The sequence below is a fragment of the Salmo trutta genome, chromosome 1 (assembly GCF_901001165.1).
Source record: "Salmo trutta chromosome 1, fSalTru1.1, whole genome shotgun sequence".
Classification (NCBI taxonomy): domain Eukaryota; kingdom Metazoa; phylum Chordata; class Actinopteri; order Salmoniformes; family Salmonidae; genus Salmo; species Salmo trutta.
The window spans coordinates 71660204-71686726 of NC_042957.1; the positions used below are offsets into that span (position 1 = coordinate 71660204).

Sequence of the window (26523 nt, forward strand, 5' to 3'; positions counted from 1 at the left end):
ATTAGACCCACCCATTGTATAATGTGTAAAAAGTCCCCATGGTAACTCAGTGATGCAGGTTTCTCAGCTGAAACATTGGTGGTAACCTAAGTTTACTTCAACGAAAGAAGAGTGTAAGACTTTCAGGGTTGGGGTCAATTCCATTTCAAATCCAGTCAATTCAGAAAGTAAACCAAATTCCAATTCCACATTTTCCTAATTGAAAAGCATTGAAGAGACGTAGAATTAGAATGTCAGTGTACCTCCTGAATTGACTAGATTTAAATGGAATTGACTCCAACCCTGGTGACTTTATACTTACACTTTAAATGTCCAACAGAATAACGGATATCATTTTGCTTTCCTTAAGTAAAACATTGTATGTGAGGTGTTCCAACTTCCTTATAGTGAGAAGTACTGAGCATGAAGCAAGAGTAAGAGATACAATTGACTTGCCACACTGAGGACCTGGGTGTTATTACCTAATAATGACATGTTTGTCAAGTTCTCCCACGGACAAAAAGCAACTGTAACCAAACACAGAAATTAGCCTTTTTACTGCCAGCCTGTGTCGGTCTTGTGATTGGAGGTACCGGCTGTCAATTATGGTCGTGATTGGCAGATTGCGTGACTTATTGGATTTAGCCTGCAGGGCGCCTGCGGTCATCACAATATGTGTACTATAAATAATGTGTGTGTGTATGTGTGTGTGTGTGTGTGTGTGTGTGTGTGTGTGTGTGTGTGTGTGTGTGTGTGTGTGTGTGTGTGTGTGAGGTGCAGCTCCACACTTCACACACATAGCTCAGGGTTTCCTCTCCCAGTGAGCGTCTGCAGTCAGAGGGCAGGTACAATAGGAACATTGTTCTCCAGGCAGGTCCCTGCGTGCTGACTCCCACCACTCTACCTGAGCACAGAGACAGGTGTATTCCTTCTAGTCACGCACAGCCACACTCACTCCTTTCCCCCCTCCCTCCTCCCCCCTCCCTCCTCCCCCCCCCCCTCCTCCCCCCCTCCTTCCCGCGCTCCCAGTTGGCTGACTGACACCTAGCCCAAGCCTGCCTGCTACAAAAGACAAACTGCTTCTGGGAGTATAGCTGAATCGTATTGACATGAAACCCCAATAAACTGATGAGCCTGGAGGGGTGCTTGGATCAGGGACTATAACATGGGCACGTAGTGCAGTAACATGTCAAAACCCCCATGTCAAAAGTCTGAACATTTTACTGTAAATAATTAACTTTTTAATGAATACAAATAATAATAATTGAGCGTCCCCTTTTCCAGGTTTGACTGTGTTCGTGGGCAGGCTAAGTCAACAGCCTGGTTACTAGAAACAGCCGTTCATTTTGGACATTTGAGAAGGTCCTGAGGACGTCAATATATGCCTTGCTCTGCGCTCACCGGCCAACCCACTGACAGCTCAGCATTTACTAAGACTCAGTTCTGACAGGTCAGGCCAAACGTTAGTCTACTGTCTACTAAATGCATTGAAAACATGTTTAAGTAAACCCTATATAGGAAGTTGAACTTGGCCTCAATGTGTGAGAGAGGAGGGTAGGGAGGGGGAGGAAGTGATTGTATGTGAAGAATACCATGGTAACAGGGGTCATTACATGTGAAGAATACCACGGTAACAGGGGTCATTACATGTGAAGAATACCATGGTAACAGAGGTCATTACATGTGAAGAACAGCATGGTAACGGGGGTCATTACATGTGAAGAATACCACGGTAACAGGGGTCATTACCTGTGAAGAATACCACGGTAACAGGGGTCATTACATGTGAAGAATACCATGGTAACAGAGGTCATTACATGTGAAGAATAACATGATAACGGGGGTCATTACATGTGAAGAATACCATGGTAACAGGGGTCATTACATGTGAAGAATACCATGGTAACAGAGGTCATTACATGTGAAGAATACCATGGTAACAGGGGTCATTACATGTGAAGAATAACATGGTAACGGGGGTCATTACATGTGAAGAATACCATGGTAACAGAGGTCATTACATGTGAAGAATAACATGGTAACGGGGGTCATTACATGTGAAGAATACCATGGTAACAGGGGTCATTACATGTGAAGAATACCATGGTAACAGGGGTCATTACATGTGAAGAATACCATGGTAACAGGGGTCATTACATGTGAAGAATACCATGGTAACAGGGGTCATTACATGTGAAGAATAACATGGTAACAGGGGTCATTACATGTGAAGAATAACATGGTAACAGAGGTCATTACATGTGAAGAATAACATGGTAACAGGGGTCATTACATGTGAAGAATACCATGGTAACAGGGGTCATTACATGTGAAGAATAACATGGTAACAGGGGTCATTACATGTGAAGAATACCATGGTAACAGGGGTCATTACATGTGAAGAATAACATGGTAACAGGGGTCATTACATGTGAAGAATAACATGGTAACAGAGGTCATTACATGTGAAGAATAACATGGTAACAGGGGTCATTACATGTGAAGAATACCATGGTAACAGGGGTCATTAGATGTGAAGAATACCATGGTAACAGGGGTCATTACATGTGAAGAATACCATGGTAACAGGGGTCATTACATGTGAAAAATACCATGGTAACAGGGGTCATTACATGTGAAGAATACCATGGTAACAGGGGTCATTACATGTGAAGAATACCATGGTAACAGAGGTCATTACATGTGAAGAATAACATGGTAACAGAGGTCATTACATGTGAAGAATACCATGGTAACAGAGGTCCTTACATGTGAAGAACAGCATGGTAACGGGGGTCATTACATGTGAAGAATAGCATGGTAACGGGGGTCATTAGATGTGAAGAATACCATGGTAACAGGGGTCATTACATGTGAAGAATAGCATGGTAACGGGGGTCATTACATGTGAAGAATACCATGGTAACGGGGGTCATTACATGTGAAGAATACCATGGTAACAGGGGTCATTACATGTGAAGAATAACATGGTAACAGGGGTCATTACATGTGAAGAATACCATGGTAACAGGGGTCATTACATGTGAAGAATACCATGGTAACAGAGGTCATTACATGTGAAGAATAGCATGGTAACGGGGGTCATTACATGTGAAGAATAACATGGTAACGGGGCTCATTACATGTGAAGAATAGCATGGTAACGGGGGTCATTACATGTGAAGAATAACATGGTAACAGAGGTCATTACATGTGAAGAATACTATGGTAACAGGGGTCATTACATGTGAAGAATACCATGGTAACAGAGGTCATTACATGTGAAGAATACCATGGTAACAGGGGTCATTACATGTGAAGAATACCATGGTAACAGAGGTCATTACATGTGAAGAATAACATGGTAACAGAGGTCATTACATGTGAAGAATACCATGGTAACAGAGGTCCTTACATGTGAAGAACAGCATGGTAACGGGGGTCATTACATGTGAAGAATAGCATGGTAACGGGGGTCATTACATGTGAAGAATACCATGGTAACAGGGGTCATTACATGTGAAGAATACCATGGTAACGGGGGTCATTACATGTGAAGAATAACATGGTAACAGGGGTCATTACATGTGAAGAATACCATGGTAACAGGGGTCATTACATGTGAAGAATACCATGGTAACAGGGGTCATTACATGTGAAGAATACCATGGTAACAGAGGTCATTACATGTGAAGAATAACATGGTAACAGGGGTCATTACATGTGAAGAATAGCATGGTAACGGGGGTCATTAGATGTGAAGAATACCATGGTAACAGGGGTCATTACATGTGAAGAATAGCATGGTAACGGGGGTCATTAGATGTGAAGAATACCATGGTAACAGGGGTCATTACATGTGAAGAATAGCATGGTAACAGAGGTCATTACATGTGAAGAATAACATGGTAACAGGGGTCATTACATGTGAAGAATAGCATGGTAACGGGGGTCATTAGATGTGAAGAATACCATGGTAACAGGGGTCATTACATGTGAAGAATAACATGGTAACAGGGGTCATTACATGTGAAGAATAGCATGGTAACGGGGGTCATTAGATGTGAAGAATACCATGGTAACAGGGGTCATTACATGTGAAGAATAGCATGGTAACGGGGGTCATTACATGTGAAGAATACCATGGTAACGGGGGTCATTACATGTGAAGAATAGCATGGTAACGGGGGTCATTACATGTGAAGAATACCATGGTAACAGGGGTCATTACATGTGAAGAATACCATGGTAACGGGGGTCATTACATGTGAAGAATAGCATGGTAACGGGGGTCATTACATGTGAAGAATAGCATGGTAACGGGGCTCATTACATGTGAAGAATACCATGGTAACGGGGGTCATTACATGTGAAGAATAGCATGGTAACGGGGGTCATTACATGTGAAGAATACCATGGTAACGGGGGTCATTACATGTGAAGAATACCATGGTAACAGGGGTCATTACATGTGAAGAATAACATGGTAACAGGGGTCATTACATGTGAAGAATACCATGGTAACAGGGGTCATTACATGTGAAGAATACCATGGTAACAGAGGTCATTACATGTGAAGAATAGCATGGTAACGGGGGTCATTACATGTGAAGAATAACATGGTAACGGGGCTCATTACATGTGAAGAATACCATGGTAACAGGGGTCATTACATGTGAAGAATACCATGGTAACAGAGGTCATTACATGTGAAGAATACCATGGTAACAGAGGTCATTACATGTGAAGAATAGCATGGTAACGGGGGTCATTACATGTGAAGAATAACATGGTAACGGGGCTCATTACATGTGAAGAATAGCATGGTAACGGGGGTCATTACATGTGAAGAATAACATGGTAACGGGGGTCATTACATGTGAAGAATACCATGGTAACAGGGGTCATTACATGTGAAGAATACTATGGTAACGGGGCTCAGTGGTTGTGTTGTTTCTGCTTGTCCTCTGGGAACCTGGTCCTTATGGCACTGAAATCACTCCAACTGCATCAGTCTCATACCCTTTTCACATTATTGTGCAGACCTGAGCCAGACTGTCCTGGCTTGGATATTTTCTTTTAGCATTGTCCTTCTCAGCATGGTTCTGGCAACTATGATGGGAGCATAACCAGGCCAGCTCAGTACAGCTTGGTTTGGCTCGGTTCAGCTCAGTAGTGTGAAAAGCCCCTCAGTCTCATAGACCAGGAGCTGTAGTCTTCTCCAGAACCTGAACCTATCCACAGGTAGAGTACATTGCTCTGTACACAGGCCAATAACAAACCAAGAGTTGTGTTCTCACAATTAAGAAAAACTCCTGGTCCAAGCCACAAAGTTCACCTTGGTCAACATCACAAAATATTAGAAAAATATGATTTAGAAACCTCTGTGTGACCTTTAACTCCTTCACACACAACTTAACCCAGCCGACCGTTTCCAATGAAAGGCCCCCAAAAGACCTTGCGGAAGTCTGTATATTGGCTGAACAAGGTGTTCCATGCACTGCCAACATGGAAGACAGCCTCAGATTTCCTGGCTGATATTTACAAAGTCACTCCCAGACAGATGTAGAAATAACAACATCTTTAAAGGAGCAGTGGGATAATAAGGAGAGGAAAACATGTCCGTACAGCCACAGGGAGTTAGTGTCTACAGAGAGAGAGGGGGGAGAGGGGGGATCACTAGTCCTGTCACTAGTCCTTCCTATGCAGCCTCCTTGCTGTCTGAGACGGTGGGGAAGTCAGGGGTAGAGTAGGGGTGAATGCATGGGAACAGAGTTATTCAAGCAAAATCATTTTCACATCCAAAAAATTGTTTTTAAGGGGAATTATTGGGATTTTAAATTGGTACTTCCCAGAGTGAACCCTTGGTTTCCACAACTACCTATAGCTGATGAGTAACTCCAGTGTGCTATTAGTAATCTAGCCTCTCTCTCTCTCTGTCTTGCTCTCTCTCTCATGGTCCCCTGTCACTAACGCTAGGGTGCTATTAGTAATCTAGCCTCTCTCTCTGTCTTGCTCTCTCTCTCATGGTCCCCTGTCACTAAGGCTAGTGTGCTATTAGTAATCTAGCCTCTCTCTCTCTCTGTCTTGCTCTCTCTCTCATGGTCCCCTGTCACTAAGGCTAGGGTGCTATTAGTAATCTAGCCTCTCTCTCTGTTTTGCTCTCTCTCTCATGGTCCCCTGTCACTAAGGCTAGTGTGCTATTAGTAATCTAGCCTCTCTCTCTCTCTGTCTTGCTCTCTCTCTCATGGTCCCCTGTCACTAAGGCTAGGGTGCTAGGCACTCTGACCCACCGTCCTACATAAGGCAATATTTGTTCCTGTGGTGTTGAATGGAGCCTTGTGTTAGAGGAAGTAGCCGATGAGATACAATGTTCTGGGACAGTCCAAAACAAGAGCTGTGTGAAGCCTCTCTGTTTCTCTGTCTGTCCGTCTCACTCTCTCTTGACCCCCCCCCCCCCCACACACACACACCCACCCACACACCCACCCACACACACACCCACACACACACACACACACACACACACACACACACACACACACACACACACACACACACACACACACACACACACGATGAAGCCCCTCTGTGTGAGTCAGGGGTATAATGAATGTCCTCTAGTCCTCTAGTGTTATTGGATCACTCTTAGCCAGGACTACAGTACACTCTTAGTGGGAGATGTGCTGGACTCTACACTCTTAGCCAGGACTACAGTACACTCTTAGTGGGAGATGTGCTGGACTCTACACTCTTAGCCAGGACTACAGTACACTCTTAGTGGGAGATGTGCTGGACTCTACACTCTTAGCCAGGACTACAGTACACTCTTAGTGGGAGATATGCTGGACTCTACACTCTTAGCCAGGACTACAGTACACTCTTAGTGGGAGATATGCTGGACTCTACACTCTTAGCCAGGACTACAGTACACTCTTAGTGGGAGATATGCTGGACTCTAGACTCTTAGCCAGGACTACAGTACACTCTTAGAAGTAAAGGTGCCTGGAAGAACCTTTTGGGTTGCCACACCAGAGGAACGTTTCCAGTTCAAAAAGGTTTTCTCGAGGAACCAATTAAATAATATATTGTAGAGGTGGCAGCCTATCAGATTGGAGGTGTGGCTTATTGGAGGCGTGGCTTTCAGATACAGTATAAGACAGTGCATTCGGAAAGTATCCCTTGACTTTTTCCACATTTTGTTACTTTCCAGCCTTATTCTGAAATGGATTAAATATTTTTGGGTTCCTCATCAATCTACACACATTTCCCCATAATGACAAAGCGAAAACAGGTTTGAAGATTTTTTTTGCAAATGTATAATTTTTAAAAACAGAAATACCTTATTTACATAGGTATTCAGTATTCAGACCCTTTGCTATGAGACACGCTCAGGTGCATCCTGTGTCCATTGATCATCCTTGAGATGTTTCTACAACTTGATTGGAGTCCACCTGTGGTAAATTCAATTGACTGGACATGATTTGGAAAGGCACACACCTGCCTATATAAGGTCCCACAGTTTACAGTGCATGTCCGAGCATCATTCTTAAATGGAAGAAGTTTGGAACCACCAAGACTCTTCCTAGAGCTGGCCGCCCGGCCAAACTGAGCAATCGGGGGAGAAGGGCCTTGGTCAGAGAAGTGACCAAGAACCCGATGGTCACTCTGACCCTCAACCATCTCTGTTGAGCAGCACTCCACCAATCAGGACTTAATGCTAGAATGGCCAGACAGAAGCCACTCCTCAGTAAAAGGCACATGTTAGCCCGCTTGGAGTTTGCCAAAAGTCACCTAAAGGACTCTCAGACCATGAGAAATACGATTCTCTGTTCTGATGAAACCAAGATTGAACTCTTTGGCCTGAATGCCAAGCGTGACATCTGGAGGAAACCTGGCCATCCCTACGGTGAAGTATGGTGGTGGCAGCTGCAGGGATGATTTTCAGTAACAGGGACTGGGAGACTAGTCAGGATCGAGGGAAAGATGAACGGAGGAAAGTACAGAGAGATCCTTGATGAAAACCTTCTCCATAGCGCTCAGGACATCAGACTGAGGCGAAGGTTCACCTTCCAACAGGACAACGACCCTAAGCACACAGCAAAACAACGCAGATGTGGCTTCGGGACAAGTCACTGAATGTCCTTGAGTGGCCCAATGATGGCCTAGGAACAGTGAGTTAGCTGCCTTGTTCAGGGGCAGGACAACAGATATTTTTTTTAAATGTTTACCTTGTCAGCTCAGGGATTTGATCTTGCAACCTTCGGTTACAAGTCCAACGCTCTAATCACTAGGCTACCTGTCTCTAACCACTAGGCTACCTGTCTCTAACCACTAGGCTACCTGTCTCTAAACACTAGGCTACCTGTCTCTAACTACTAGGCTACCTGTCTCTAAACACTAGGCTACCTGTCTCTTAACAAAGGCTACCTGTCTCTAAACACTAGGCTACCTGTGTCTAAACACTAGGCTACCTGTCTCTAAACACTAGGCTACCTGTCTCTAAACACTAGGCTACCTGTCTCTAAACACTAGGCTACCTGTCTCTAACCACTAGGCTACCTGTGTCTAAACACTAGGCTACCTGTCTCTAACCACTAGGCTACCTGTCTCTAAACACTAGGCTACCTGTCTCTAACCACTAGACTACCTGTGTCTAAACACTAGGCTACCTGTCTCTAACCACTAGGCTACCTGTCTCTAACCACTAGGCTACCTGTGTCTAAACACTAGGCTACCTGTCTCTAAACACTAGGCTACCTGTCTCTAAACATTATGCTACCTGTCTCTAACCACTAGGCTACCTGTCTCTAACCACTAGGCTACCTGTCTCTAAACACTAGGCTACCTGTCTCTAACCACTAGGCTACTTGTCTCTAACCACTAGGCTACCTGTCTCTAAACACTAGGCTACCGGTCTCTAAACACTAGGCTAGCTGTCTCTAACTACTAGGCTACCTGTCTCTAAACACTAGGCTACCTGTGTCTAAACACTAGGCTACCTTTCTCTAACCACTAGGCTACCTGTCTCTAAACACTAGGCTACCGGTCTCTAAACACTAGGCTAGCTGTCTCTAAACACTAGGCTACCTGTCTCTAAACACTAGGCTACCTAGTGGTTAGACTTGATGCTGCAATCGCTGCCAAAGTTGCTTCAACTGAGTAAAAGGTCTGAATACTTATGTAAGTGTGATATTTCAGTTTTGTATTTCTTATAAATGTTCTAACTTTTCAAAAAAACGTTTTTTGCTTTGTCATTATGGGCTATTGTGTGTAGAATGATGGGGGGGAAATTGTGTATATATATATATATATATATATATATATATATATATATATATATATATATATATATATATATACATGCAAATGCTTCCATTACAGGCTTTATCATCAGGCTACCTCATTGTCACTCTCCCTCTGGCATGTATGGTGTGTTTATGTAATGTTCTCTGACAGACAGACAGCGTTTCACAAGGAATCGCTAAATATGCAGCTGTTCCTAATTACTGTTTCTAGTGCGTGCTTGCCATGATAGAGTTCCTTAATGTTTTATGACAGCCAGGGGAATACTTAAAAAATGCCGTTCCTAGATGAGCAACTACAAGGAAATGTAATCTCAAGGCCACAATGAAAACAAATGAAATCATTATGTGTGTTAATTATTGTACATAGTCGACAGCGCCACAACTCATTTCTTACATAACGTTACATTTCTTATCTGATTGCTCTTCACTTGTATGACACTGTGGATGTTCTGATAGGCAGAAGTCAGTTTCTCACAAAATTTACAATTAAGTAGGCTATTGTATTATATTCTGGAGCACCTAAACATTTCCAATACCTTCTTCCCTCACTATTTTTCCTCCTCCAAAGGAAAGAAAGAAAACCTTCACAGCAGTGGTGGCTAAGGAATGTGAGACAGGAATGCTGTTGAGTTACTATAAAGGGAGTTTGATCAGCGAAAACAATGTCTTTGTGTTTTCATCCAGGGCTATAGTCACGCAATGCTGTGTGTGCAACCCACCGACAACTTTTCAACCCGGCACACAAGAAAATGATCAAGTACCTGCAATTGACAGAATCGCGTGCAATTCAGTTACAGCAGGATTGCTTTGGTTTGGAGAGGCATGCAGACAGGGTGTGTGGGGAAATCTGGACCAGATCTTTTTTTTCAGTTGCTCCCGTTGAAATGTTTCTATTTTAATTTATTATGGACACTTAAGGATGCTTAGAAGAAGTGTTGGTAACACTTTATAATGACTGCAATGAGTAAGCCATTATAAAAGCTTATTAAATGTTTATAAATAATTCAACATTTATAAATATCGGAACACTAATTAAGGAAATGTATAATAAAGTGTTACCAAAATGATGAATTGTCCCCCACCCCCCAACTCCCTCCTCTATATCAGTTGTTGTCATTGTTCATTTACTAGTCTCACTTTCAGAGCAGGCTACATCATAGAAATGGTGAGATGAGCACAACCAGTAGCTTCAGTCTCTGTGTTGTTGGGCAGTTGGACAGTCAGTGATCATTACCCTATTATACACAACACTTCTGGGAGAAATAGGCAACAGTTAAAGTAGCTATAGTTCTTATTTAATATGGATCTAAAAGGCAAAACTGATCCTAGATCATCACCTCATATCATTTTCCATGAGGGGAAATACAGCCCTTTATCCATTCCCATGGAATCCACTCCTTATTTTCCAGCGTTAGAACTCCTGATTCCAGAAATAAAAGCTATATCCTGGAGGTGATTAAGACATTAAAGTAGGTAGTGAGGTAACTAAGGAAGACAAGTGGTTCATTCATGGGAAGGTGGTTCAAGGCACCGACAACCCTCATATCTCCCTGGAATGACTGCAGATCACTATTACTCACTCTACTGACCTTAGCAGCTCACGCGCTAGGCTATCTCACGCGCTAGGCTATGTCACGCGCTAGGCTATGTCACACGCTAGGCGATGTCTCAACAATATGTCACTTCAGGTTGAGGAGCTGGAACTGGTCTGGAGTAACCACATATTTATAATTGAAGCTTAAATGGGAGAATCGTTGCTAATTAATTACGCCAAATGATGTCTTTAATGTTGGCTGTATTGTTCATATACCACAGGTATCCTTATAGTTGTAGGCAAACTATATCATGGGTATATACAGTATCTTGCTCATACAAATAGGTCATTTCTGAACCATATACTAGACTAGACATGTGGCTGAAGACCATCCCCAGAGATTCTTAAATGATAAAACATGAAAATGAAAGGCCATGCTGTACCAGCATGTAACAAATTGAGTGCGTGCATCAATAATGTCAACCAATCATCTAGTCCTTTTCATTATCCTATCGCTTGGATCTATGATTTCACCCTGGATCTGTTTGTGGTTAATAAAAATGATAAGAAACTATCTTAATGTAGCTAGCTGTTACGTCACACTTCACAGACGCGGTAACAAACTACTAACAGTTTCACACTACATTTCCCATCGCGCATTGCTTCACTACGTCAGGTGAGCCTGGAATGCAGTGTGCTGTACGACACCAAGCATGGCTCAGTGCAGCTTCGGCTCTCGGGGAGGACGCTTGACGTGTGTGTGTGGATGAGGAACGGCTGCGATCCTAAGCAGCGAACCCGCCAGTGTGCTGTGGTCCTACTCTGGATATTACTTATCATTCAGGATTACAAGGACGTCACATTTACAGTTGATCATATGGATTTGTCTGTTTCCTTCATCAGTGGAGCATTTTGAAACGCGTTCTTCTCAGGACTCGCTCATAGAGAGGATTCATCTTTCCGGTTAGCGGAGCCTGGAGAGACGTAGGCTACACGTGAGGGAATTGTTGTTATTTTGAAAACTGGAATTTATTAGGATACAACTTTTTTCTGGATTCAATACAACCTTTATTCATTGTTCTACAGGATAGCCATCTGTGTCTTGTCTTGTAAGCGGAATGTATGTCGGAATGTTCGCATTGCCACCCAACTACAGGACAAGAGAGGTCCGGTGCTGGGTTCCTGTGGTCGGGCACAGACACGCCGGTCAATGGGTCTCTTGAGGATATCCTATTCCCAGTGACCGATGGCTACAGTTCAGCGGTTACCAATGGAAATAATACGCGCAATGTTGGATCACTACGATGTTGGATGATTTGCAGGATGGTTTGAACAGTGCAATGGTATTGGATAGTATGTTTTTGTTGTGCATTTTGGAGGAATTGGTACCCATGTTTTGGACGTCGACACGGAATGGATTATCCCATTACGCACTCCTAAATGGATTATTACCTGACAGGTACAGTGGAATTCTTAGTCCTCTTTCTGTTCAGGTATTTCAAACGTTTTACAATGTTAACTCAGTATAGTGTTTCCTAGTGTAACGTTGTGGGGAAAGCTCAGAGACCTCATATAATGACATAGCTTCTTGTAATGCAGGAGATGATGCCGAATGTCATGCGATGTTTCATAGATACCGAGTAAGGAGGGTTTATTGTTGACTTTACCTAACATCTCCTAGTAGTTCAGCTGTTCGTCGGTCCTCTGGAAAGGCTACACCCGCCCGGTTATGTTTTCTTTGAATGCTCGCTCCCCTCGCGCGCCAAGCATGCCAAGTCTCCATGCAAATGCCTCCGTGACTGACGTTACGCCTGTATGTAACACATATTACAACTGGTTTGCAGTGTCGTATAATTCAGAAGAGGAATAGATCTTTGAAGCCCCCTTGAGTTGAAAACCTGTCATGAGCGAGCGTTCAAGTGCGTAACTGGAATATTCTCACAGCGTTTGACCCATGCATCTGCGCTCGGAGAGGTGCGTGCCACTACCCAGGTGTGCTATGATTTAGGACTACTACTACTACCTACGACCATACCCCGTTTAAAGGCACTTATTTCATTTGTCTTGGCCATTCACCCTCTGAATGACACACACACAATCCATGTCTCAATTGTCTCAAGGCTTAAAAATCCTTCTTTAACATGTCTTCTCCCCTTCATCTACACTGATTGACGTGGATTTAACAAGTGACATCAATGACGGACATCAATAGAGGATCATAGCTTTCACCTGGATTCACCTGGTCAGTCTCTGTCATGGAAAGGCCAGGTATTCTTAATGTTTTGTACACTCAGTGTTCAGGCTTGTCACCTCTCCCATATCACTCTACTCAGCTGTGAGTAAATCACTTGGGAGTGGTTGCTATGACACAGGGAAGCCTTTCAATGCAACTGTCATCATCACATGCTAATGATGTCATGCAGACAATTTAGGCCAACACATGCAATGGGTAAAAATGGGTAATTGCATGGTTACAGACTATATGAAATGTAGTATATTCACTCTCCTTCGTATGGTCCAATTATTTCATACATTTGATTTAGGATTAAGGGGTCACCATACCAAAGTATTGGTCTCACTTTCCCCATTGTCATTAAGGACAATGTGAGATAAATGCTGTTTTGTGTGTGTACCTGTTTACATGATGATAGCCAGTGGACCTTATCTGGGGTTGAAGCACTGTGTTTCCTGTGTAGATCTGTGTGTCCCATGGACTTCTCACCAGCAGGCTACAGCTTGATAACTGGATATGGTATTTACCATGGTGTACTGCAGCACTTCTGCCAATGAGGATAGATGCTCACAACTCATTATGAGCAGCTCATTATGAGTTCTCTGTGTCACTTTGAATGGTTTGACATTTCAAAGCTGTTAATTAAGTCTCTTTACTCTACGTCCCTGGGAGCTCTGGGCTGCACATAGAGTACATGGTTTAAGACAGTCTCTCTCTCTCTCTCTATCTCTCTCTCTCTCTCTCTCTCTCTCTCTCTCTCTCTATCTATCTATCTATCTATCTATCTATCTATCTATCTATCTCTCTCTCTCTCTCGCTTTCTGTCTGTCTCTCGCTCTCTGTCTCTGTCTCTCTCGCTCTCTGTCTGTCTCTCTCGCTCTCTGTCTGTCTCTCTCGCTCTCTGTCTGTCTCTCTCTCTTGCTCTCTGTCTGTCTCTCTCTCTTGCTCTCTGTCTGTCTCTTTCTCTCTATCTCTGTCTCTGTCTCTCTGTCTCTCTCTCTCTCTCAAGATGCCTCCTCAGTCCTTAAGAAGCATCTCCTCTCCTAGCCCCCACCCCTCCATCTCTCTCCTTCTCCACCTCCAGTTCCTTAGCAGTAAAGAATTCAGTCTATTGTTGAGGTCCGGGGACAGAGACCCCACTATATGCCTCCCTATATACACCACAGAGGGCAGAGCAGCACCCCCCATCCACCCCTCCAACCCCCCTGCAACCCCTCCCCCATTAAAATCTTCCCCAAACAAGAGCCCTTTCTCCTCTGAAGAGGGACCCTCTGTCCAACGCCAAGTGACTCTCATGGAGGCCATTGGCGGTGGGACACTTGCCTCCACAAAAGGAGCTGGAGTGTCAAATAAACTCAGTCAGAGCCCCCGACACACAATCATTCCTTTATCAGGGCACCCCGAGAGGGACACAGAGACGGACTTTGTGTCAACGAGCGGGCCTTGACAAAACACTGGGTGTTTTTAATGTCGTTTTTATTCCGCTTCCTTCTTCGCTTGAGCCTCTTCTTCTTCCGGGAGGGATGTGTGTCGGTGCTCTGTTTACGGGACCCGTCTCGCACCCGGCATCTGTCCTGCACACGGCTAGGCTGACCTGGACCTGTGTGGTGCAGGCCTGGAGAGGTACACTGTCTGCACAGCACAACAGAGCACAACACACCACACTCCCCAGCCAGGCCTGGAGAGGTACACTGTCTGCAAAACACAACAGAGCACAACACACCACACTCCCCAGGCAGGCCTGGAGAGGTACACTGTCTGCAAAACACAACAGAGCACAACACACCACACTCCCCAGGCAGGCCTGGAGAGGTACACTGTCTGCACAGCACAACAGAGCACAACACACCACACTCCCCAGCCAGGCCTGCCTGTCACAACACAGAACATTTCAGGAAATCACATTTTAGGTTGTTGAGTTTCTTTCGTTTTTTGGACTCGGCCTATAGCTACTTAAAATGAGTCTGAGAGCAGTACATGAGGAACTAGCTTTTTTGCAGAGTTGAAGGAGTTGGCTGCAGTGTCATACGATAGGCTTGTGGTGAACCACAGCGGTGAGATGGCATACACAACAGGGTCAGACTCAGTTAAGAAGTCGACATTTACTTCACTGATGTTTTGCTACAAGTCAGTCTCTCATTACTGAAAGTCTCAGGTATTTTGGCAACACAACCTCCAAGCCAAATGGAGACATTTGCCACAACTGCAGGCAACAGATATTATGGAGTTTATTTTACTTATGGAGTGTGTTGCCCTTTTACTTATGGAGTGTGTTGCCCTTTTACTTATGGAGTGTGTTGCCCTTTTACTTATGGAGTGTGTTGCCCTTTTACTTATGGAGTGTGTTGCCCTTTTACTTATGGAGTGTGTTGCCCTTTTACTTATGGAGTGTGTTGCCCTTTTACTTATGGAGTATGTTGCCCTTTTACTTATGGAGTATGTTGCCCTTTTACTTATGGAGTGTGTTGCCCTTTTACTTATGGAGTATGTTGCCCTTTTACTTATGGAGTATGTTGCCCTTTTACTTATGGAGTGTGTTGCCCTTTTACTTATGGAGTGTGTTGCCCTTTTACTTATGGAGTGTGTTGCCCTTTTACTTATGGAGTGTGTTGCCCTTTTACTTATGGAGTGTGTTGCCCTTTTACTTATGGAGTGTGTTGCCCTTTTACTTATGGAGTATGTTGCCCTTTTACTTATGGAGTGTGTTGCCCTTTTACTTATGGAGTGTGGCGTTGTCTGTAGATTTTGCTGTATTTTTTGGCCTCATTGCAAAGCCTAACCCTCTAAATAGGATCAACAGTTGTAACATGGTAATATCTAGACATACAGTATCCATTTATAACGCTGCTGTGAGGGATTTGTACACAAAATACTGACAGATTATTTTACACCACACACTGAAACATTGATAGGACAGGAAAACGCTCACAGAAACGTTGACACTTGCTTCGGCAGAAAGGACGGACACTCCACTGTAGCCGTCCTGTGTAGCTAGTGTTTCTGTAGCGTTTGTCTTGTTCTGTATGTAAAAGCCTTTGATGCGCTGCGGTCATGGGACATTACCTCAGTTTGCACAACACTCAGGGAACGTTCAGGGAACGTTCAGACAACAGGGAGTTGTGTACTCTGTACTCTACTCACAGACCTGTATCTGCCTCAGTGGCAAAGTGTTTGTGTATTCACAAAGCGTATCAAAGGAGTGATGATCCAGGATCAGGTCCCCCCTGTCAATATAATCTTATTCAGAGTAGTAGCACTCCTACGTCGAGCCACTCTGTGGATATAGGCCCAGACAGGCCTGCAGGAGGGAGTGGTAGTCCTGCAACACTGAGGGAACATTCACCAAACGTTAGGGACCATTGGCCGTGTGTACTCTACTCACAGGGCTGTACGGGTCTCGTGACAGAATCCGTGCACCAGGACCTGCCGTGTGCTAGCGTGCCAATACAGACCTGCAGCAGGAGGAGTGTCATAGTCCCCGTGATGAATGGTGCTTGAAGGTAAACACACCATGTTACTGCGGTGGAGCAGCAGGTTAATGGTGTGTTTATAGGCTTAGGCTCAGTGGTGATTTATCATGTCCAAACTGACTGAAGGTTCACCTTGGGTAGTGCACTGCACTGTCTCTGGTCTGCTAACACGGGGTGTGTGTGTGTGTGTGTGTGTGTGTGTGTGTGTGTGTGTGTGTGTGTGTGTGTGTGTGTGTGTGTGCAGGTGGCACCCTGGTGTACATGACCTCCAGGTGAACTGTAGAGTGGAGGAGGTCATGACCTTCTGAAGTGACTGAAGGGAAATTGAATAGGAGATTAATTTATGACGTAATTGTGCATGTTCATAGGAAATGTGTGGTTTGAACATCTTGACTTAATCTAAAGACGGGACACTGGTTTTCCACGGACTGTGGAAACTAACTGCTTTGTGAGGAAATGCATTTATCCCCATTGACATCATCAACCATACCAGAAATAACTGTCCCATGACTTTTCAAAAACCTCTTTGTCTCTGTGTGTGTGTGTTTAGAATGTCTCTAAAGTTGGTTCTGACCAGGAGAACTGTCACTTATTAGTGGTGCAGGAACAATGGGGAGCTTGTCTCTGGGGTGGGAGGGGGCCGGTGTTGGAGGGGGCCGGTGGAGGGGACCAGTCGGAGCCAGGGGAGCTAGGGGAGGGTGGCCTGAGATTGGGCAGCCCAGCTCCTAGCTCCCTCCGACCAAGAACAAGCCCCTGTCTGATGGAGGGAACTGCTGACCCTTCCTGAGAAAAATGCCACCTTTGTTCGGAGGTGTATATGTTTGTGTGTGTGTGAGTGGGAGGGAGGGAGAGAGAGAGGGAGGGAGGGAGGGAGGGAGGGAGAGAGGGAGGGAGGGAGAGAGGGAGAGAGGGAGGGAGAGAAGGAGGAAGTTTGTGTCTGAGTTTAAGCAAGATGGTTTTTCTCAGCGCTTTGGGGATTTTTCCTCCGTTGCTGATTCTCTCTTGTTGTCCTGTTAGTCTCCCACCACCCATTGTCCTCTCCCTCTAATGTTAGTCTCCCACCACCCATTGTCCTCTCCCTCTAATGTTAGTCTCCCACCACCCATTGTCCTCTCCCTCTAATGTTAGTCTACCACCACCCATTGTCCTCTCCCTCTAATGTTAGTCTCCCACCACCCATTGTCCTCTCCCTCTAATGTTAGTCTCCCACCACCCATTGTCCTCTCCCTCTAATGTTAGTCTCCCACCACCCATTGTCCTCTCCCTCTAATGTTAGTCTACCACCACCCATTGTCCTCTCCCTCTAATGTTAGTCTCCCACCACCCATTGTCCTCTCCCTCTAATGTTGGTTTCAAGCAGTTGGTTTCAGGTCCATGTGTGGTCATTCAAGCTTTACCTTTAGTCTCCTTTGAACAATCTGAACACCACACCACTCTTACAGGACGGCTACAGCAGTCAACATCAGACCAGATACCACTCTTACAGGACGGCTACAGCAGTCAACATCAGACCAGAGACCACTCTTACAGGACGGCTACAGCAGTCAGCATCAGACCAGGGACCACTCTTACAGGACGGCTACAGTTGTCAGCATCAGACCAGAGACCACTGTTACAGGACGGCTACAGCAGTCAACATCAGACCAGGGACCACTCTTACAGGACAGCTACAGCTGTCAGCATCAGACAAGGGACCACTCTTACAGGACAGCTACAGCTGTCAGCATCAGACAAGGGACCACTGTTACAGGACGGCTACAGCAGTCAACATCAGACCAGGGACCACTCTTACAGGACAGCTACAGCAGTCAGCATCAGACCAGAGACCACTCTTACAGGACGGATACAGTTGTCAGCATCAGACCAGAGACCACTCTTACAGGACGGATACAGTTGTCAGCATCAGACCAGAGACCACTGTTACAGGACGGCTACAGCTGTCAGCATCAGACCAGAGACCACTATTACAGGACGGATACAGTTGTCAGCATCAAACCAGAGACCACTCTTACAGGACGGATACAGTTGTCAGCATCAGACCAGAGACCACTGTTACAGGACGGCTACAGCTGTCAGCATCAGACCAGAGACCACTGTTACAGGACAGCTACAGCTGTCACCATCAGACCAGGGACCACTGTTACAGAAACACTGGAGAGTGTCCCTCCACTCTCAGAGTGGTTCATCCTGGTCCTTTCATTGATGAAGTAATGCCATCATCCACATGAAGCCTCATGTCTCACAGTCCTCTTCCTCAAACCTGTCCATGTTCTCTCTTAGATACAGGTCATGTGGGCTCCCGAGTGGTGCAGTGGTCTAAGGCACTGCATTTCAGTGCTAGAGGCGTCACTACAGACCCTGGTTCGATTCCAGGCTGTATCAAAACTGGCCGTGATTGTGAGTCGCATAGGGCGGCGCACAATTGGCCCAGTGTCGCCCGGGGTACTCCGTCATTGTAAATAAGAATTTGTTCTTAACTGACTTGCCTATTTTAATAAACCTTTAATAAAGGTTAAATAAAATATATCTCTTAGATACAAGTCATATACAAGGACAGAGGATAAAGAAGAGGAGAGGGGGTAGAGATGAGTGAGGAGAGAGAAGAGGACAGAGGGTAGAGATGAGTGAGGAGAGAGAAGAGGACAGAGGGTAGAGATGAGTGAGGAGAGAGAAGAGGACAGAGGGTAGAGATGAGTGAGGAGAGAGAAGAGGACAGAGGATAGAGATGAGTGAGAGGATAGAGAAGAGGACAGAGGGTAGAGAAGAGGACAGAGGATAGAGAAGAGGACAGAGGATAGAGATAAGTGAGGAGAGAGAAGAGGACAGAGGGTAGAGAAGAGGACAGAGGGTAGAGATGAGTGAGAGGAGAAAGAAGAGGGAGAAGAGGGAGAAAGGTGAATGAGAGAAAGTAGACTAGAGGGAGGTGAAGTTGTTGCCTGAGGGCATATGTCCAGTCTAGCTCCCTTCTCTCCCTCCTTTCTCTCTCCCCCAGCACAGTCAGTCAGTCAGTTAGACACACAGAGCAAATAGACTCTCCCAGTCTCCCAGTGGAGTACAGGGGCATCTCTGTCAGGACAGGACAGAGGCTCTGCTTTATCCGCTCAGGGCAACAGGAAGGCCAGACTGCACCACCCACTAGGACCCACCTCCCACCACCACACAGGGATACTATGGATCCTAACACACTGGTCAATGGGAGATGCTGTCCCAAGGGCAGGAGGAGAGTGAAGAAAGAGACAGCCTGGAACAGTGAGTGACTGTTGTATCTGAGTGACTGGATGTCTTGAGCTAGGAGGCTCTGCAAAATAGTTTTCTTCAGAAAGGTCTGTGTGTGAATAGTTGTTTTTCAGGCAGGTCTGTGTGTGAATAGTTGTTTTTCAGGCAGGTCTGTGTGTGAATAGTTGTTTTACAGGCAGGTCTGTGTGTGAATAGTTGTTTTACAGGCAGGTCTGTGTGTGAATAGTTGTTTTCCAGACAAGTCTGTGTGTGAATAGTTGTTTTACAGGCAGGTCTGTGTGTGAATAGTTGTTTTACAGGCAGGTCTGTGTGTGAATAGTTGTTTTCCAGACAAGTCTGTGTGTGAATAGTTGTTTTTAAGGCAGGTCTGTGTGTGAATAGTTGTTTTCCAGACAAGTCTGTGTGTGAATGGTTGTTTTACAGGCAGGTCTGTGTGTGAATAGTTGTTTTAAAGGCAGGTCTGTGTGTGAATAGTTGTTTTTCAGGCAGGTCTGTGTGAATAATTGTTTTCCAGACAAGTCTGTGTGTGAATAGTTGTTTTTAAGGCAGGTCTGTGTGTGAATAGTTGTTTTACAGGCAGGTCTGTGTGTGAATAGTTGTTTTACAGGCGGGTCTGTGTGTGAATAGTTGTTTTACAGGCAGGTCTGTGTGCACACCTGTACATCTGTTTATATGCTTTTGTGTGTGTGTGTGTGTGTGTGTGTATGTGTGTGTGTGTGTGCGTGCGAGCGTGTGCGTGTGTGCATACATGTATTTGTACATCTGTATGCATGTGTGTGTGTAGGCCCCTGTGTGTCTGTACGCATATGTCTGTCTCTCTTTGTGTGTGTGTGTCATGTTAGGTGAGAATTAGCACACAAGTAGGGACCACCCTCATGGCTTCTGAAAGAGTCATATGTTCTGAACTCCAGGATGTTGCATGTTGCTTACAGAGAGGTTATACAGTACAGGAGAGAGGTTATACAGTACAGGAGAGAGGTTATACAGTACAGGAGAGAGGTTATACAGTACAGGAGAGAGGTTATCTTTACAGTACAGGAGAGAGGTTATCTTTGCAGTACAGGAGAGAGGTTATCTTTACAGTACAGTAGAGAGCTAATCTTTACAGTACAGGAGAGAGCTATCTTTACAGTACAGGAGAGAGGTTATCTTTACAGTACAGGAGAGAGATTATCTTTACAGTACAGGAGAGGTTATCTTTGTTTTGATATTCTGAATACAAGGAATTCCTACCATGGTCACTCACACAGGGTTCTCTCTCTCTCTCTCTCTCTCTCTCTCTCTCTCTCCCTCTCGATCCCTCTCTCTCTCTCTCTCTCTCTCTCTCGCTCTCGATCCCTCTCTCTCTTTCTCTCTCTCGATCCCTCTCTCTCTCTCTCTCTCGATCCCTCTCTCTCTCTCTCACTCTCTGTGGCCTCTCTTTTCATCCTCCTATTTTTGGAGGGAAGATTCCTTCTCATTGTGTTCCATTTTCAGGACGTCACATTCCACCAAACCTGTGACCACCTCCGACTCACTAGCTCTCTTTCACTCCTCTGGAGCCTGTGTGTGTGTGTGTGTGTGTGTGTGTGTGTGTGTGTGTGTGTGTGTGTGTGTGTGTGTGTGTGTGTGTGCCTACATTTCAACGTGTGTGTGTGTATTACCTAGCTAGATAAAGAAGTGCCCATGTCCACTCAGGGAGGTCCTTCTCTCAATTGCTCCCTCGTTCTCTGTCCCCCTCTCCATCTCTCTGTCCTTTTCATTCTTTCTGGGGGTGAATAAAGGAGACATTTTCAGTGTGAAGAGGAGCGTGTAATGTCCTGTATGACCTCCACCCCCCCACCCTGAGACAGAGCAGACCACCACGGCAGCCAATGAGACGGTGTGTTAGATCCGTGTGTCTGTAGTTCTGTGTGTGTGTGTGTGTGTGTGTGTGTGTGTGTGTGTGTGTGTGTGTGTGTGTGTGTGTGTGTGTGTGTGTGTGTGTGTGTGTGTGTGTGTGTGTGTGTGTGTGTGTGTGTGTGGGATGTGTATTGAACAGACTGTGATTGTTAAACTGGCCTTTTCAGACTTCTTCAGGTTGTTATAGCCACAATTACTGTGGAATCTGTAGTTGGAGAGGGGTCCTGCACAGAGACAGAGAGGAGGACACTGGGTGGATGCATGACCTTTTGGTGAGCAGTCCTCACAGCCAGCAGTCTGTCAGTTGCTTTTGTCTTGCTTTGTCCTGTATCCCCTCTAACACCAGCTGGTGAAGCTACTCCCACTGCAGTCTCAGCACGAGGTAGAGACGGACAAAGACACATCCCAAAGGTTGTTCTTTTAAATATATCCTGACTTAGTTATTATAGCAACTCATGGGATGTTGGAAAGAGAAGGTGTTGACTATATTCGCAGGACCATGTATTGGCGTATTATCAATGTGTTATGTATCAAGTGACTGTCATAGATTCCAGTAGTTTGCTGTTGCTATGACCATAAGAGTTGACAAGACCACACAGTCTGTGACCAGGCTAGAGCCCTAACCAGTTGAATCAACTGGATCTCTGATTCAGAGGGGTTGGGTTAAATGTGGAAGACACACTTCAGTTTAATGCATTCAGTTGTACAACTGACAAGGGGAGTCAGTGCTTCCATGGCATTATTGGGTTAGTCTCTGCCGCCCTCTAGTGTAACTAGACATTGATTACACTCCAGGGTCTTATTGGTGTGTATTAGCTGTGATGGCCACTGGGGCCAGATTTATTTTTCTCTCCAGAACGTTGTTCCCTCCCTTCTGTCCTCCGTCATTCACTCCCCTCCACAGACCTGACAGGTGTGGGCCCTATTTGAATATTCTTAGGCCAGGGTTTACTGAGTGATCCTCTGTAGATCAGTTGGTAGAGCATGGTCCTCTGTAGATCAGTTGGTAGAGCATGGTCCTCTGTAGACCAGTTGGTAGAGCATGGTCCTCTGTAGACCAGTTGGTAGAGCATGGTCCTCTGTAGACCAGTTGGTAGAGCATGGTCCTCTGTAGACCAGTTGGTAGAGCATGGTCCTCTGTAGATCAGTTGGTAGAGCATGGTCGTCTGTAGACCAGTTAGTAGAGCATGGTCCTCTGTAGACCAGTTGGTAGAGCATGGTCCTCTGTAGATCAGTTGGTAGAGCATGGTCCTCTGTAGATCAGTTAGTAGAGCATGGTCCTCTGTAGACCAGTTGGTAGAGCATGGTCCTCTGTAGACCAGTTGGTAGAGCATGGTCCTCTGTAGACCAGTTAGTAGAGCATGGTCCTCTGTAGACCAGTTGGTAGAGCATGGTCCTCTGTAGACCAGTTGGTAGAGCATGGTCCTCTGTAGACCAGTTGGTAGAGCATGGTCCTCTGTAGACCAGTTGGTAGAGCATGGTCCTCTGTAGACCAGTTGGTAGAGCATGGTCCTCTGTAGATCAGTTAGTAGAGCATGGTCCTCTGTAGATCAGTTGGTAGAGCATGGTCCTCTGTAGACCAGTTGGTAGAGCATGGTCCTCTGTAGATCAGTTGGTAGAGCATGGTCCTCTGTAGATCAGTTGGTAGAGCATGGTCCTCTGTAGACCAGTTGGTAGAGCATGGTCCTCTGTAGACCAGTTGGTAGAGCATGGTCCTCTGTAGATCAGTTGGTAAAGCATGGTCCTCTGTAGACCAGTTGGTAGAGCATGGTCCTCTGTAGATCAGTTAGTAGAGCATGGTCCTCTGTAGATCAGTTGGTAAAGCATGGTCCTCTGTAGACCAGTTGGTAGAGCATGGTCCTCTGTAGATCAGTTGGTAAAGCATGGTCCTCTGTAGACCAGTTGGTAGAGCATGGTCCTCTGTAGATCAGTTAGTAGAGCATGGTCCTCTGTAGACCAGTTGGTAGAGCATGGTGCTCTGTAGACCAGTTAGTAGAGCATGGTCCTCTGTAGATCAGTTAGTAGAGCATGGTCCTCTGTAGATCAGTTGGTAGAGCATGGTCCTCTGTAGATCAGTTGGTAGAGCATGGTCCTCTGTAGACCAGTTGGTAGAGCATGGTCCTCTGTAGACCAGTTAGTAGAGCATGGTCCTCTGTAGATCAGTTGGTAGAGCATGGTCCTCTGTAGACCAGTTGGTAGAGCATGGTCCTCTGTAGATCAGTTAGTAGAGCATGGTCCTCTGTAGATCAGTTGGTAGAGCATGGTCCTCTGTAGACCAGTTGGTAGAGCATGGTCCTCTGTAGATCAGTTGGTAGAGCATGGTCCTCTGTAGACCAGTTGGTAGAGCATGGTCCTCTGTAGACCAGTTGGTAGAGCATGGTCCTCTGTAGATCAGTTGGTAAAGCATGGTCCTCTGTAGACCAGTTGGTAGAGCATGGTCCTCTGTAGATCAGTTAGTAGAGCATGGTCCTCTGTAGATCAGTTGGTAAAGCATGGTCCTCTGTAGACCAGTTGGTAGAGCATGGTCCTCTGTAGATCAGTTGGTAAAGCATGGTCCTCTGTAGACCAGTTGGTAGAGCATAGGCCTCTGTAGACCAGTTGGTAGAGCATAGGCCTCTGTAGACCAGTTGGTAGAGCATGGTCCTCTGTAGACCAGTTAGTAGAGCATGGTCCTCTGTAGATCAGTTAGTAGAGCATAGTCCTCTGTAGATCAGTTAGTAGAGCATGGTCCTCTGTAGATTAGTTAGTAGAGCATTGTCCTCTGTAGACCTGTTGGTAGAGCATGGTCCTCTGTAGACCAGTTAGTAGAGCATGGTCCTCTGTAGACCAGTTGGTAGAGCATGGTCCTCTGTAGACCAGTTGGTAGAGCATGGTCCTCTGTAGACCAGTTGGTAGAGCATGGTCCTCTGTAGACCAGTTGGTAGAGCATGGTCCTCTGTAGACCAGTTTGTAGAGCATGGTCCTCTGTAGACCAGTTAGTAGAGCATTGTCCTCTGTAGACCTGTTGGTAGAGCATGGTCCTCTGTAGACCAGTTAGTAGAGCATGGTCCTCTGTAGACCAGTTGGTAGAGCATGGTCCTCTGTAGACCAGTTGGTAGAGCATGGTCCTCTGTAGACCAGTTGGTAGAGCATGGTCCTCTGTAGACCAGTTGGTAGAGCATGGTCCTCTGTAGACCAGTTGGTAGAGCATGGTCCTCTGTAGACCAGTTGGTAGAGCATGGTCCTCTGTAGACCAGTTGGTAGAGCATGGTCCTCTGTAGACCAGTTTGTAGAGCATGGTCCTCTGTAGACCAGTTGGTAGAGCATGGTCCTCTGTAGACCAGTTGGTAGAGCATGGTCCTCTGTAGATCAGTTGGTAGAGCATGGTCCTCTGTAGATCAGTTGGTAGAGCATGGTCCTCTGTAGATCAGTTTGTAGAGCATGGTCCTCTGTAGACCAGTTGGTAGAGCATGCCGCTTGCAACACATGAGTAGTGGGTTCGCCATTACCCGCATGTACGTTCTTGTAGCTGTAAGTCACTTTTGATAGAAGCTTCTGATAAATGGCATGTATTATTTATTCAGTCCCACTTTCAACAAATTACGACTTATAAAGGCTTTATATGGCTTCGTAAGCACTACATAAATTACTTTACAAATCTGTAAGTGTGTTTATACAAATGGTGTGTAAAGGTTGACAACATTTTCCACTATAGGGTGAAATGCCAAACGTGACAAAGTGCACTATGTATGTTTATACACCATTTATGGAGTGTGACATAGGCGTATATGATTCGTGAAGCATTCATGTAGTGTTCATGTTCCAGTTAAAATGTAATTATCTCATGTACAGTACAGTGAAATACTTAACTTGCAAGCTGTACCCAACAGTGCAGTAATCAATATCAAAATAGTTTAACTGACATGAGAAATAAGAGAGAGGAAGCTACAGTGGGGCAAAAAAGTATTTAGTCAGCCACCAATTGTGCAAGTTCTCCCACTTAAAAAGATGAGAGAGGCCTGTAATTTTCATCATAGGTACACTTCAACTATGACAGACAAAATGAGAAAAAAAATCCAGAAAATCACATTGTAGGATTTTTAATGAATTTATTTGCAAATTATGGTGGAAAATAAGTATTTGGTCACCAACAAACAAGCAAGATTTCTGGCTCTCACAGACCTGTAACTTCTTCTTTAAGAGGCTCCTCTGTCCTCCACTCGTTACCTGTATTAATGGCACCTGTTTGAACTTGTTATCAGTATAAAAGACACCTGTCCACAACCTCAAACAGTCACACTCCAAACTCCACTATGGCCAAGACCAAAGAGCTGTCAAAGGACACCAGAAACAAAATTGTAGACCTGCACCAGGCTGGGAAGACTGAATCTGCAATAGGTAAGCAGCTTGGTTTGAGGAAATCAACTGTGGGAGCAATTATTAGGAAATGGAAGACATACAAGACCACTGATAATCTCCCTCGATCTGGGGCTCCACGCAAGATCTCACCCCGTGGGGTCAAAATGATGACAAGAACGGTGAGCAAAAATCCCAGAACCACACGGGGGGACCTAGTGAATGACCTGCAGAGAGCTGGGACCAAAGTAACAACGCCTACCATCAGTAACACACTACGCCGCCAGGGACCCAAATCCTGCAGTGCCAGACGTGTCCCCCTGCTTAAGCCAGTACATGTCCAGGCCCGTCTGAAGTTTGCTAGAGAGCATTTGGATGATCCAGAAGAGGATTGGGAGAATGTCATATGGTCAGATGAAACCAAAATAAAACTTTTTGGTAAAAACTCAACTCGTCGTGTTTGGAGGACAAAGAATGCTGAGTTGCATCCAAAGAACACCATACCTACTGTTAAGCATGGGGGTGGAAACATCATGCTTTGGGGCT

At 45.3% G+C, this 26523-nt stretch overlaps 1 long non-coding RNA gene across 1 annotated transcript; it reads left to right on the forward strand.

The window, feature by feature from the left end:
- Positions 1-14280: 14280 nt before the first annotated feature.
- On the forward strand, positions 14281-14888 carry LOC115206921 (uncharacterized). Its single transcript, XR_003880893.1, has 2 exons — positions 14281-14677; positions 14741-14888. It is a non-coding gene; the product is annotated as an uncharacterized LOC115206921 (long non-coding RNA).
- The last annotated feature ends 11635 nt before the right edge of the window (positions 14889-26523 follow it).